The sequence below is a fragment of the Corvus hawaiiensis genome, chromosome 5 (genome assembly GCF_020740725.1).
Source record: "Corvus hawaiiensis isolate bCorHaw1 chromosome 5, bCorHaw1.pri.cur, whole genome shotgun sequence".
Taxonomy (NCBI): Eukaryota; Metazoa; Chordata; class Aves; order Passeriformes; family Corvidae; genus Corvus; species Corvus hawaiiensis.
The window spans coordinates 36,477,879-36,493,553 of record NC_063217.1 but is presented as its reverse complement, the minus strand read 5'-3'; the positions used below and the strand labels follow the sequence as shown (position 1 = coordinate 36,493,553).

At 34.8% G+C, this 15,675-nt stretch overlaps 1 protein-coding gene across 1 annotated transcript in view; it reads right to left on the bottom strand.

The window, feature by feature from the left end:
• The window catches only part of VEGFC (vascular endothelial growth factor C), a 200,566-nt gene that overhangs the window by 171,296 nt on the left and 13,595 nt on the right, over positions 1–15,675 (bottom strand). The window lies entirely within an intron of this gene.

Genomic DNA, 15,675 nt, shown 5'->3' with positions numbered 1-15,675 from the left:
CTGGACAGAAGTGACATAGATTCAAGTCCAAAAAAGAATAGGTTTGGCCCATATTTCAGAACTTGTGACAGCAACTGTATTTGAAACAAATATGAAGCAGAAGTGTCAAGTAAAGCTCAAGATTCAGCCAAGAAATATAGAAATCAATCAGGCTACATACATACAATTGAATATCATTGAGATTTAACACCTGATTGGATTGTAACTTTTTGACCAGGGAAAAAAATTCAGACCTTGGAAATGCATTTGGAAACACCAACTTGCAGTTGTGAATAAAGGCATTGTGGGAAGTTTTAATTTTTGTTTCTTTTATTTACTATTTGATAAATTATAATATTAAAAAGAAGTAGAGAAAATGTGAGATGCATGCTGAAGGGCCTAGTCCTCTTCTTGACTGAGATTTCAAACAAAAGGTAGATGTTCAAAACTGGTACTGAAAAAGTGTCAAATAGGATATTGATCCTCCTTACATTATGAGCTGCACCTGATTTAAAAATCCACATATCAGAAAGTGTCATGGGACATATCCCAATACTTCTTTTATGTTTGATATACCATCTTTCAATTTGTGTTCCATAAATCAAGTTCTTCTCTTAGACACACAATGGAACTTGTATTAGATACAACATTTAATTGTATTAAAATACCTTAAAACAGAAAGTAAAAGAAGGTCAAACATAACAAAGTGTCATATAGTTTGAGAAATACTGTGCCAGACTTTCTCACTAGGATGACTGATTTTTTCCAGTTCTTATTCAATTCCAGACACATTCTAAACTAGATGCATGATTGTGCTTTATATTGTTCAAGTAAATATTCATTGCTTACATGATTTTACAAGAGAATTAATTCTGATGGATGCATGAATTGTGAGCAGGTTTAATTTTCTATACAGCGTCTGGTGTGCCTTTCAAATACTTGATCCTTAAAATCCTTTTTTCACTATGCTAATCAAAGCAAGATCTGAACTTTGCTGAATGTAGGCATGAGTTTGCCAGCACTTTTGAATGGCACCTTCAGCTGTATTGCTCACACATAAATAATTAAATGCTATTTTACTGATACTGTAGGTCTAAGTGTATTCTTCTCACTGAGCACTTCAAGACTTCAAATTTCTTAAGGAAAAATTGCTAGACAACATTGTTTTTATAATAAAATATTGAATGGACAACTAAAACAGAAGTGGTACAAACCAGAGCACTACAGCACAGAAATACTGTTTTGGAAAAATTTCAAAGTCTTAGTCTTATTCTGATGAGTCAAAGGAATTCAAGCAATGCTCATGTACAACAGTATTTGCTGGACAGAGCTAGGAATAGATGTTTAATAATAATAGCAACATTGATTTTCCATCTAATTTGCAAAAATGACAAGAAATTCACTTCAAATTGTTAAGTTTTGTACTCTACTGAATGAAGGAGTATTTGACTAAATTTTGCAACAATCTTTACACCTGCACTTGTAGTAAGCAGGCCTGCCAAATCTACATTTATTCTGAAGGTTTTCAAGTTATGGTTTCAGTAAGACTGATCCCTATTAACAAGTAATTTATCACAATCACTCAAAATTTGGAAGGTGAGAGTACAGAGGTGAAGGTTATTTGACCTTACTTAACCAAAACAGAAATGTAACCTGAATACCTCATCTGATCTTTTAAATCAATAGAGAAGGAGCATATCACTTTATCAACAGACTCCTCATGAATAGTAAAAAAATTCTGTTTGCTTTCCCTTTTGCTTTATCCCTTCAGACCACAAAATTTTAATCACAAAACTTTATTATTTTGGAAGAAACAACTTTGAGTGATTTTTTAAAGTGTCCAAGAACCAAAAACATAAAAGCAATACACTGCTATGACTGTTAACCTTTACAATTGTATAAATAAAACATAATTAAGTTGTTTGCAAATGGGCTTATTTTAAGGCATTTTTAGAATGGAAATAGCAACATTTTCATTACATGTCTATTAAACCCCAAATTACATGCCTACATGTGCAAAGTATGCAAGAATTGCCCAATTGACACCCTTTGTCCTTCTGAGTACTTTACCAGGCTAAAGTGGTCGGTATCTGGTTAGTGTTTTACAGTATCTTTCATATCAGCATTACCTTTTATCTTTATAGGTTTATGACAAAACAAAGTTAAATACACATTTTGACTGCATTTAGTTGAAGTATCTCATGCAATCCATGAGTTCCTGTGCTTCAGAAAGAGAGACAACTCCTAGGCTCCCCTGATGCTCAAGAAAAACGCACATTTTGAAAGGCTACTACACTATTCACCCTTAAAAGCCAAACAGCAAATCCAGGTGGGGCAACAGTATGACTTGGCTTCCCTCTTACTGCTTTCATGCCTTGAAAGATGGACTAGCTAGTGTCACAGGGGAATTCACAGAACTGGGGCTGTAATTCTGATAAATTACAGATTAGGGGAAATCTGCAGACCCTATAATCTCCCACTTCTTCTAATATGCTTGATGGATTAATCCTACTACAGATCTGCTTACACAAAAACAGGTTTGTAGTTCTCTTACCAATAAATCAGTGAGTTTCTTGTTAGAATTTGCCTTACTTCTGTTTTAAACTCAGCCTCCTTCTAGAAAAAATTATATCAGGGTAGTTTGCATTTCAGGTACAGGTATTTGTATTAGGCTACAGATAGAAACTAGAGCCAGATACCCAGAGGAGAATGTAAGATCGGGGTAAACATCATTCTCTCAATTGCCCTTCTAGCCTCCAACATCTTCTAACCTTTGCTATATCACACTGCATTTGTCTGCTTTTCAGGTGCAAAAGTCTTATCTTTGTCAGTTTTTTCCATAACCTTGAGTATGTGTTTTATTCATTCCATCTTCTTTATTACTTTTCTCCTACCTTTTTTAATACTACTACCTTGTTAGCAGGAACCATGGTTGGAGAGCAAGGGGGTGAGGGAGCCAGCACTGCACACAAGACTCAGTAACTTAAATTGAGCATTCTTTAACATATTCTTTAGCATAGTCACAGGCATGAGTTTGTCATTTCTAAGCAAAAATTTAGAGAAAATGATTACCTGCCTTCTTCACCACACTCCTGCATTTTTTTGCAGGCATTAGCACTGTTTTTACGGAAGGAAGTTCCCAAGTTTTCTAAGATGAAGCAGAACTCATCTAAAATGCATATGCAATATCTGAAGTTCAACAGAGTACCCCATGGCTCAAAAAGAAAAACTGGTGTGCTTCTGCTCTGCACTAGTCTCTGATTCAGATCTGGACTCACCTATGTCTTTTTCTAAGAGCCTGTACAAGAAGTCTGCTCTCTCTGCAAAAACTGTGTGTGCTGTCTTCTCTCTGGGTTGGTCCTGACTTTCACACGACATCAACAGCAAAACACCTCTGTTAAAAGGATTAACAGAGATGACAGAGAGCAGTTTGTTAAACCTCTGATGTTCATTGATAAATTTACACGCACATTACAGTTTCCCACATGAAAAAATGTCAATCTTAACTGAATCTAATTTAAAAGGTTTGGAACTAATTGGAATTCTTTTGGTTTGCTAAAGAAAAATTAAAACAGAAGAGGCATTGAGATTAATAGCACTTTCATACTCAGAGGCAATGCCTTTAGGTTAAGGGATTCAATAAAAGTTTATGCCATGCCCCTCCAACTGAAAAATTAACTTAGTGTTTTATATTCCTCATAGTTACCTTTGCTATATTTAAAAGAAAAATCATGCTCCTATGCTAACGTCTTTCAGTATAGCAGTAGGAAAATGTTTACAGTCCTAAAAGAGTAAATTGAGATAAAACACTTGATTTCTTTCAGACTTGACAGCTGTTCAGGTGTTGCCAACATTAAAAGCATAGTCTAGGGCAGTCATGTAATAATCTGTGATTTACAGTCATTGCTTAATAGTGGTTGAAACACTCTGGATTTCCTTCATAGGATTCCATGAGCTCTAAGCTAATGGCTTTCACAAATTGCTTTGATTAGACATTTGAGGCCTGATTTGCTAAGGAATGCTCCACTACTGACTGTATATTATGAATGTTTTCCTGGCTATTCACTTTCTTATGTCCTCAATAGGGGACCTAGTTGTTTCCCTCATAAATGAAGTTCCCAGCAGCAGAGGTCATAATTTCAAAAGCAAAAACATTTCCAGAACTTGATAATCTTCAATTAGAAACAGTCAAGTGGATAATTTGTCCCTAATTTTAGATTTCTAATTTGCTATGGATTGCATGTAAACTTACACTTCTTAGCATTATTTTCTTTTAGAGTGAGAAATTATTACATTTCTTTTTATGAACTTTGTAAATAGATTTTATTCTTCCTGGTTTATTTACTATTTCCTAGCTCTCACTGGTGTCCTTTTGGATTGCACTATTCAGCCAAACATGTTACAGGTGTAATGGAGGTGTAAATTGCATAAGGCAGTACTACAAGAACATTTGTAGATTCAGGTGAGGGATGTGGAGACAGAACAACAGAGCACACAACAGATCAACTTTTTTTCTATCCCTGGCATTATGGACTAGTTTGTTTCTAACAGTTTGCTCAGTAAGGCAAACAGAATGCTCATACTCTGCTCTTATAACAAGCTTCAAAGACCATGGGGTTTGTAGTGTAGGTAATCACAGTGACACGATAGCAGAAAAGGAACCAAGAAGACTGAAGACTTACATAGACTGTTCATACACTTGACTAAAAAGCATCTGTTCAAAACAATGATCAAGTGGATTTGAAATGCAAAAAACAGAGCAGAATATGTGAAGAAAAATAGCTTCTGGAACTTTATCTGGCTACTAGAAACTTATATGAATATAGGATTGTACTAGTTTGAAAACAAACCAGTGGGAGACACCAAGTCAGAATAACAATTTAATGGAAATTAAAGAAAAGGGGAAAAAAGGTAAAAGAAAACACTGTCAAACTGACAGAGTCAAGGTACAACCTGACACCCTGTTAGGCAGGGTGGTGGTAGCAGTCTGGTAGAAATGGTGGCTGCAGTCCTCTGAAGCAGTGATCCTGTAGTAAAACAGTCTGCTCTTCCTCAGGAAGTCCAGTGGTGGCTGTGTAGCTCCTGTCCTCTGGAAATCCAGTGGGAAGCCGGGGTCTCTGGTGTTCAGCCTCAGCTTATATCCACGATGGGATGCTTGGTTCCTCCCTCTGGGTGGAGCATCTCACAATGGGGTAATGAGTCATGAGGCAAAGTGTTGATTAGGCTCATTAACAGAAGATGTCCGGAGGGAGTTATCTCTGAGTCAGGCGGCAGGACAATGATGGGCCATTAACAGAGAGATAGTCTGGGGGGAGGAGGCAAGGAAACACTGCCCCACCTGATTTCAACAGCTGATGGGGATGGTAATAGAATACACTGCAACCCAGGACAAGGGTAAATTGTTACTGGATAATAGCTGCTATTCAGCTCTCTCCCATCTGATCATCTATATTCTGCCCTGATATCACAAACTATACTATTCTAATGCTAAGCCTCCCCACGTGTCCTCCTTATTCCAGCAAGAACAGTGCTCAATTGGATACCATAACCTACATTTTTCCTCTTAGTGCATTATTAAAGTGAGGAAAAATATTAGTATATTGAGTAAGTTTTGTAGATTATTCTGCGTATCTTCTGGTACAGTTTTCAGCAGAGTAGATGTGAAAATAAAAGAACATGCAGCAGCTGTGGTGCAGGCCTATCAGTGACTTTGTCTTTTATACAGAAAGACATAACCTAACGGGGAAGAATGACTATATTTGCCATATTCTCCTGTGCCACAAACGGGCAGGAATATCTTCACGTCTTGTTTCTAGAACTAGATTGTTATGCAGTTTTTATCTTGGTGTTGAAAATGAGAATTACACCTTTTGACCAGCATAGCTCTGGCCTTGTGTTGAGTGAAGAAGCACAATTTTATACGAAACTTTACATATCCTGGAGCTCATTACTCATGCTGCATGCATTATGCCCTCTGTTTCTCATAGCATGCCTTCATTAAAATTACACTATTTTAATTAAGTATTTCATGCTCATTATACAGCTTATTCAGTCTCTTATTTCAATTTTCATCTAGTGCAGCCTTGTTCAAACTATGTTTGTATAGAAAATAACCAATTTTCAAATGTGATAAAGGAAACATCTTCTTTCACTACAGAGTCTAAACTTTCATTTTATGTATACATGAAATCCTACTATGTAAAGGGGAGGGCTAAAAAGCATCCACAGAAATAGTAACTCTCAGTAGGTGGAAGAAGAATCAGATGTTCACAGAAGATTACTCCAGCAGCTAAAAAAAAATTTAATGTGTCATCTAAATGTCTGCTTTTCTGAAAAAAATGCCAGCCTTTCTGAAAAAAACCCACAGGTATTAGTTTTAAAAATATAGAGATTTAAACTTCTTGTCTCAAGCATAATTAAATGGCTCTAAAAATGTTTAAAAGACTACAACCTCTGGAAAATACTGGTTTATTAAAATAATAGAAAATCCATTTCTTGAAATATCAGTCTTCCTGAAGTATGACATACCAAAACAGAGACAGTAAAAGTATCATTCACTGTAGGTGCTTCTATAGTGTTGTGTTCAGAAATGGATGAGGACTGTACTGATGAAGGTGCCCAAGACTGGAATGCTTCATTTGTGATCAAGCTAGCAGAGTCTCTAGAAACCTCTGGATTGCCCGTGCCACACATCTACACTGATATACTTGAGATTTGCCTAATCCCACTAGAAAATGTCTGAGACATTATTTACATTTTTCTACAGTTGTCTCTTGCTAGACAAATGCTGTCTGCAGAAACAGTTCAGAAAGGATTAAAGGTAAAGGAAGAGTGTGGACGTGAACAGGACTAATAACATCTGAACTTTGTTGGGTCATGTGATAAAAGCCATCTGAACACTCAGAAGGCGCCCAGGGAGACAAAGGCCCATCACAGGAGTCATCAGCCCATTAACAGCCCATCCCCACTAGTCCGGGGAGCAGAGGGGCACAATAGCACAATGGAACTCAGATTAAGGACTCCCAAGGAGCAGACAATTTCTCTGGGCCCTTCCAAGAGGTCTGGTTTTTTTCGAGGTACAGCCACAGGTCCATTGTCCTGGGACACAGTATGGGATGCAGGGGAAGAGTCTTTTGGGATTGCACAAGAGTTTTGCAGGATGTTCAGTGAAAGAAGATGGAGAAAAGGGAGAAGTTTAGGGAGGGAAAAGAAAGGTAAGAGGATAAAAAAAAGCTGGTCATGTGTGAACAGATCAGTGCAGTCTCTTCTGTCTTACTAAATTTTTTTCTAAATCTTTCCTGGGTGGGAAAATCCATGTTCTGTCTGCATTGGAAACTGGGAAATCTTCGCTAGCTGTGTGTGTGCAAAGTCTGTACCCACAACTATGAAAGTCCATAGAGAAACATAGTCTGCTTTTCCCAAAAGGGGTTTGGCCGAAGTTGGAAATAAAGCTCTGAACCACTTCTAACGATGGAATTCAAACAAATACTGTGTATTTGTGTACTGAATGTTATTTGGATTTTTTTTTTTTTTAAGGAAAACTAACATTTGTCTGTAATTAAAATCTGTATCATAACTTATGTGAAGCTCCACTGAAGTTGCACAACGACCCTAAATATTAATCTTAAAATCCCTGGCTTTGCAACATTGACATTTCCACTGCAATGTTTTTCAAACCCTCAGATTAACTCCTGCCCTTTTCCATCCCCAGTAATTATTTAATTCTATTGTCCCCCAGATGGATTCCACATCAGGACTTTTTACTCTACCTTACATGCTTTTTTACCCTCTAGGAGCCAAGTACACAAAGAATGTAATGATTGAGACAGTTGGAAAAGATGTCATGAAACAGTTCATCTGTCATTGTACAAGCGCTGTTCATATACTCAAAGCAAGGCTCTGAGCAGACATTTTCTCTTGAAAGAATACATCAAAACTGATCAAATACAAACTCACATTAAGAATAAAACATTATACCTGAGATGTCATCTAATGATATTGCCCTACTTTCACTCTTTCTCCCTCAAGAATTCAGGTTTTGACCTAGTGTCAGAGAACAAATCCTTCCATGTCAACTAATTCTTATGCGCCTGTGAAACAGAGCAATAGTGGGTATTTGTTTTTTGCAACCATAGTGATGAAATGTGTTTATTGGCTAAGGTCGTAAGAATTTGAAGCAACTATTTGCCTTCACTTAATTTCCGAAAATGTGAATGGTCCTCTAACACCAAATAACAGGGATTTGGGGAATAGCAGTGCAAAACAAGTTTTGCAACATTTTTGTCAGATACCAGTCTACAAATCTGACATTTTGATTAATTGAAAAAAAATTATGAAATACAGAAAGACAACATAAAACTTACTATTTTACATGGTTCTTTATTTAATGCTGCATTAGTGATGAGTTTTCATTGAACTGCCTCCAATTCTTATTCTTGAAGACGTATTTTAGTTCTGCTAGGAGCTAAGTTTCTACATCTAAAATTTTCAGATCTGTCTTATAAGAAGTTAACAGAAATTACCAGATAAAGATTTCTTGCTGTTAATGTTGTGAGCCATTAAATTTTAAAACATAAATGCTTCAGAGAGTTTAGGAATTAGAGTATTTGTTCCTGTTTGACAATACAAAACTCATGATCCATCAAAGCCAGTAAGACTCTACTAGATATTTGGTCAGTCTCATAATGAATGGCAGATGCTGTAGATAAAATCACCATAGAAAAAACGGTGTCAGTCAAGAAAGACTGTCAAAGATTCTCAGCATCTTTGCATAGAAGTATATAGAAGAATATGTTATAAGTATGGTAAAAAAGTAACATGATAGAAATCTGTACTGAAAAAAAAATTAAATCAAACTAATCCATGCCTGGTGGCAAAGTTACAAAAACACACACTTCATTCACTGGCAAAAAAATTTTCACTTTGGTGTAAATGAAAAACAAACAAACAAACAAACATCATCTTCCTAGTCTAGCATAATTTAAAATGTTTGGGGGTACAGAAACTGCAATCGTTATCAACTACAACCTTCATTTGATTTTAGTGATTCCTTAAATTTAAATTTAATAATTTACATATTGGTGATCTGTATGATTTTCTTTCCTCAAAAATGCTAAGTGTTACTTGCAAGGTTCTGGAAACATTTTCTATAGTACATTGGATAATCTAGCTTTCAAGTCAATATGCCACAAAGCAGAACTCTAAATGGATACATTTATATTCTAGTTTATTCCTTCCATACTTTTTTTATAAAATGTCTGACAGACAAGAAAGCACATGAAATAACTCTGTATAGTTTAGAAGAAATTAAAAATAAATTTAATGTAGTCTTCTCATTGGACTAAATCCCCTTGACTGAAACAATGGAATAGCTCTTGACTCAGAAAAATGTGACTGAAAATAGAACATACTTCCTGCATTATTAAAAGAATTATCTCTTCCAAAAAAGCAAATGGAAAAAAATAATCCCTCTGTTCTCTCAGCTGCTACACAGAATCCAGCAAAATTTTTATGATAACACTTTGTAACTGAATTGGTAGATAATAGTGTTTAAATGTGTTGGTTATCCTTGATTTGACATGGTTTTAGTGCCAGCAGTAAAGATCTGGGGAAGGAACTCCAGGTGACAGAAACTTTAAAGGCAAACTTGAAATATAAGGTACTACATGTATCTATGAATTCCAGAAACTGTTTCTTCAGGGGTCAAAACCAAAACATTAATTAATTATACTATCTGGATGATATTTCACACATTTTAAAGCAATGTCAAATTTTAAACAAGGAAAGAACTGGAAGTATGATCAACTAATTTTTCAATTTAACACATGACAAATGATAAGCTATGTAGCATGAAAAGTATATGACAGACAAAACATTTCTAGGACAGCTAGAAACAATATATTGAAGTGTAAAAGTAACAATAGCTACTGTCAGCGGAGAAAAAAACTCCTTTTTACAGGCACCAGATCCTATTCCCAATTACTTTAAACATTCTGCCTCATGTTCTTGTTTCACACTTTTTTGTGGACAAGAGTTTTCTCTTTGTTGAGAAACAAAAGGAGTACATGGCTGTGTAAATATTCTCCTCTACTTTCTTTTTCAATGACAAGGCCAAGCATATTCATAGCTAGATTATTGCTAATGGCTTGTCCCTGTCAGTATGAATTCCCAGTAGAATTTCTCAATAAAATAATGCCCTTTTATCTGTCTGGAATAATGACACTTCAACTATTTTAAATAGACAAGTCTCTTCTGGCTCAATAAGCTAAATTGGCATCACAGAAGGCCAATGACATCAGACAAGACAGCAAATATTATTTTTGAATGTTATAATAATGTCCTTTTGTCTAACTTCTGGTTTGACTACAGAAACAGTGTCACAAATCCCACATCACCAAAATCAAAGAAAACCAAATTTTCAGAGAAATGAAGCAACTGACCTTGACAGCCAGTGATAGCTTCAAATGAAACTGTCCTTATCAGTTATTCTTTTCAATAGTGTCCCTTTAGGACACCAGTAAAGTACATATATGATCTGATCTAGTACTTTAGCCTTCACATTTCTAAACAATTTTCGTTTGCTATATAACTCTGGTGCAGTCATGGAAGTGCCCCATGACTCAGCAACTGAACTGGGCTTGACTATCAGTTTTCTGTTCAACATTTGATTTTTCTTGTACTCAAACAAATGTGTGACCTGTTAGATTTGGCTGCAAGACACAAACACAAGATCATGACATTTAAACCCAATGTGTTACAAATTTTCAAAAGGACTCCTGAAAAGGCAATAGGGACGAAAGATTTTATCTATTTTTAAGCAATTTCTTTATCATTTTCTAGGATGATTCAGTTTTCTTTTAGTGAAATGAAGCCTTAACAGTTTTGTACTCTGTGCATGGTCATTTTTGCTAAGAATAAAATGGGAAGCATGTAATTGTGTAACTTGCTGATTTGTTTAATTTATCCCTGAAAACAACAGCTTTCATTCCTAAGTATTTTTCCTCATGCTGATTTTTGTTCCGTTTACTTTAACTGTAACTATTTTGAGACACGACATTTGTAGTTTTGTTTTTCACTATGGAGATTTAAAGAAGTTTCATCATTTTATTACAAATCTCCCTATAACCAACAATAAGAAAAATGATAACATCTCTCTTTTAAAAATTAAATGGTATTTTGAACCCTCACAGTTATTATTATATTGCTAAACTATGATTTTAAAATTTAAAAATCATCAGCTATAAAAAGCATATCAAAAGATGTTTTTAAGAGGAGTTCATAATTTTGAAAGTTTAAACTTTGGTTTAACATTCTCAAAGATGGCAATTATGAGTCAAGAGTGTGCTATATTAATTAACCGATTACAAATCCAAAAGCTTGGTTACATGGTTTGTGACTGTTTATTGTCATAAAATTACATTTCAATTTATGGTATTTCTTAGCTAGAAAGTATTTAAATGTTAATTTTAAAGACCTGAGAATTTTGTTGGTGGAAATTCCAAAGCGATAAAGAGAAATGTCACTTACCATAGCCTTCATTTATTTTGTCTTCTAAAAACTTACTGTGGATTTACTACCTTGGCATAAAATTATGAAAGCTCTGTATCAGAAAGCATAAACTTCAGTGAAGGTTTTGATTTGAATGATTTTTAACTATTATACTCCCTTTATGCATGTGAAGCACTTTTTGGTTATACTTAGATTAATTAATGCAATTCCCTGCATGTGATACATAGCTTGTTTTTTTTTAAACAGGTTTCAAAAAAACTAAATTGCCCAAATAACAGCTTAGGCCACTCCAAGCTGATTAGTAGCAGCATTTAAAACAGCTCTTCCAAAATGGCCCTATAAATCTATAAAGTGTTTTAGTAAGTCTAATCTACCAACATGTCGGAGATATACAAGAGCTTGTATTTAGCTTGTCTTCAGCTCATGGCTCTCAAACTTCAAAGTGATTTTCTTCTGGCTAATAAGTGACCAGAATACGCATGTAATCCCTCCAAGAGTTTACCTAATTGGGACAGTCTTTGTGACATTTAGTCGATGCTACATAGAGCTATACTGTAAGGCAAATTAAGCATCAAGTTTTTCTGACATTTCCTGAGTTTATAGGACCACTGTGTTAAATAAATAACATGAATTACACTAAAATCAACAGCCTGTCTTTGCATAAGGCTCCCAACACCAGTTAAATGGTATTTTAAATGATAAATAGCTTACACTTCAGGAAGAAAGCAAGCTTGTAACAGTCAATTCCTATGAAGCATTTTTTAATCAAGTTACAATAAAGCAATACATTAGGTACAAAGAGTTAACCATAGAGTAAACTCAAGTCACCTGAATATCCAGTGAGTGCTCAGAGGCATCTAGGCAAAATATTTGCAATACTATTACAGTTTCCCAGAGCTGACAGGGTAGATTAGTGAGATGCACACTGTGGCAGTGCTTGCTGTAATCATAACTGCAGAAACTAACTGCAGGTATTTATCTTAGGTTCTTTATAAGGTATCTGTGTGAATCCACCTCCCAGTGAAAATACTAGGATCCTAGTATACTGTACTTATGCATAAACTGACACTGGGACAATTGTTGACACTACAGAAGTTGCTTTTAATTCAGAAAGCACAGTTAGACTATTTAAATTTTTTTTTAAATCAGAATGTATTTGCTAAAGAATATTTCCATGTTTTCATGCCTCTTTAGAAAAGAAAGAATGAAAAACCCTAGCAACACAACCATGTTCTTGTGGAGCCTTCATTTGTACAGCAATAGATTGACAACAAATGCACACTTTCAAAGATGGAGGATATTTTCTTTCAAAGATATAGAAGTTGTTCCCATTGAGCACAGTGCATTTTTACCATAATGATTATCATGTATCTGTTAAATAGGTGTCTATTATTACCAAGATGCAATCTAGTGTTACCTGAGATGCCTTTTATGGTAGCTGAATATGAAAACATAGGTAATTGAATTTTCAGTATGGAAGACACACGTACAAGGTTTAATGGGAATGCATGGAGGTTAAATTCTGAACACTGAACTAGAATTTGAGCTCCTCATGTAACACATAGTATGAATTAAGAACATAGGAAAAAATCATAGAAAGATGATAAATATTTGGGAATGAAAGGTAGCAAAGAGTAAGGCTTAGTTTACCTAGCCTGACTAGTAATAACTACTTCCCTTCAGATGTGGTTTTTGCCAAAAACATCCTGAATCTTGTTTTCTAATGGTGGTCAACTGTTTAGGAAGGTCTTTTTTTTCAAAGTAGGAAGTGAGGGTCTCCCCAAACCATACAACTAGAAAACTTGTCTGGATGGGAACAACAGGTTCAAGACTGAATTCTGTATAATGCCAAGCAGTTCCCTAGGTGAGAAGCCTAGCTACACTTTTACTGAAGGCAAAAGGGTTCCTAGGGTCTCCTGCTGCTGATGTCAAAAATTAGAAGTAATTAAATGGTCATCAGGATATTGGATGAATGTATGACTAATCATAAATCCCAGTTCATCCAGGATACTGAAAACAAAATCCATCATCTAGTTAATATTTTATGTATAATAATTATTTTTACTTATATTTCTATTTCTTCTGACAAAAGTATCTGCATCCCGGGTTCAAAGAGCAGATTTTTTGGAAAACCTCCTTTGTACTAAGTCCATGAAGTTATCATGCTCCTATAAGTTAGTGTTTTACAGTCAACAGGAATAAATTTAATCATGAAAAAGTTTAACAATTACTTACATTATGCTTTTCCTCAGGCATGTAGACTCTGGCTCTAATAAAATAGAATATGTTTTTAGTCTTTTATTCTACTGGGATGATGTTTTTTTAATGTCTGTTGAATGGTTTCCTGCATTCTGAGACTTTTTTCATACTTCTTATACTTGCTTTCTAATTGAATAATTAGAAATCCCTTTTGTAGTGAATTATCAACCATCAACTTAACATTATGATACTGTATATATAGATAAGAATATCAATATATGTATTTGCCTATTTCTATGTTTTACTTATTAAAATATTACCTTATTGTAGTGACAACTCAACCTAGAAAATAATACATAGAATTTGTCTTTATAGTCTATTTCTTAATTTGCTACTAATTTGCTGCTAATGATCAGGCTATAGACCATTGCAAAATGCTGTAAAGGTATTAATTATTGACTATTCATAGTTAAAAGATGTACATATTGTTAGCCCCACTTTTCCATTAGAGAAATATAGATAAGATGTGCTGTCAGTGTTTCAGTGAGAGTTGTGTACTGTTTGTTTTCTGACCTATGCTAAACACTGTGTATCTAGGTGAAACAGAGTAGGAGCAGGAACCTAGTAATTTACTTTTCCAATTTGCTGGAAGATATTTTCTTATGCTATAAGGACAGACAAATAAACTTATGCTCAATGTGTCACCTATAACTAGAATAATAGAACACATCTGGGGAGTCAAAAAGTCATAAACATACAGGCAAAAGCACACATTATAGATGGGAATCTATACACGTCTTCCTATTACATACCCCTGGCTGCTTCGTTTTGCTTGGTTTCTTTTCTTTTTGTTTTGTTTGCTTTTTTTCTCTTTGGCTCTCTGTTTTTCTGGGGGACAGCTGATATGTGGTACACTAATAAACTATTTAATCTCCAGCAAAAATTTTTGAGCTTGAGATATGTTATCTCAAGAATTGGTAAGTTGGCATTACCCAGAAAGAACACAAAAATTGCTTTATTGAAAATGAAGCTGTAAGTATTGCGACAATTGTCTCTGAGAGACCATTAAAAAATTATCCAAAGCCGGACACAGAGCTACTAGTAAAAGTTAAATTTCTCTTTAAAGTGCATAGTTCCCAAACCTTATTGTTTCATTGGGCAGCACTGCCTACCAATACTGATTTACATAAAAATTTAACATGGTTAGTATACCAGAAAAATATATTTTTTTCCCCTGAAGAAACTTCCAAAGGACTACAGTAAAAAGTATTACAGATTTCAAATAAACATATTATGTTTTTAAAAGACTGTGTCTGAATCATGTTCTACATGCACAAATCAATGTTGCTGATGGAATTAGACAAAGCAGACAAAGCAGTAGAAAACAGTATTTTATTCTTAAACAGCTGAATGTGGTTGAGAAGATTATCTGATTTGAGTATATCTTTGGGCAAAAATTCTGATTTTATACAGATGGCTTGCACAAATAAATTGTAAGAATCCTTCAATATCCCATTACAGGTCACAAAATGTCTGGACCTTATCTGATTGCTTTACCAGCTAAAGCTTAGATTCTTAGAAACTGTCCAAGCTCCATGTGTCCTTTAGTAGGTTAAAGGGCTGGATGTAAAGTGATCTTTCAAGTAAATAAATAAAAACAAAACTAATTGTAAATTAAAACAAAAATAATTGTAATTACAGTAATAATACAAAGTATTTATTATAGTTTACCGAATTGGGTTATAAAAACAGGTGTTGACATTTTAGCTTAAATCATAAACTTACAGGAAAATCTGTATCTTTCACTTCTAAAATACTCTGCAAATGAAAATAAAAAGTTTTCTTCCATGACAAAATCTCTATCGGAATGTCACATAGTTGTCTGGCATCAGTCTGTATCTCTTCTCAAATAGTGCCTAGACCTGATACAACTTTGTATACAGAAAAAAGATATATGGGCAGAATTAAACAGGAGAGCTAGTAGAGGAC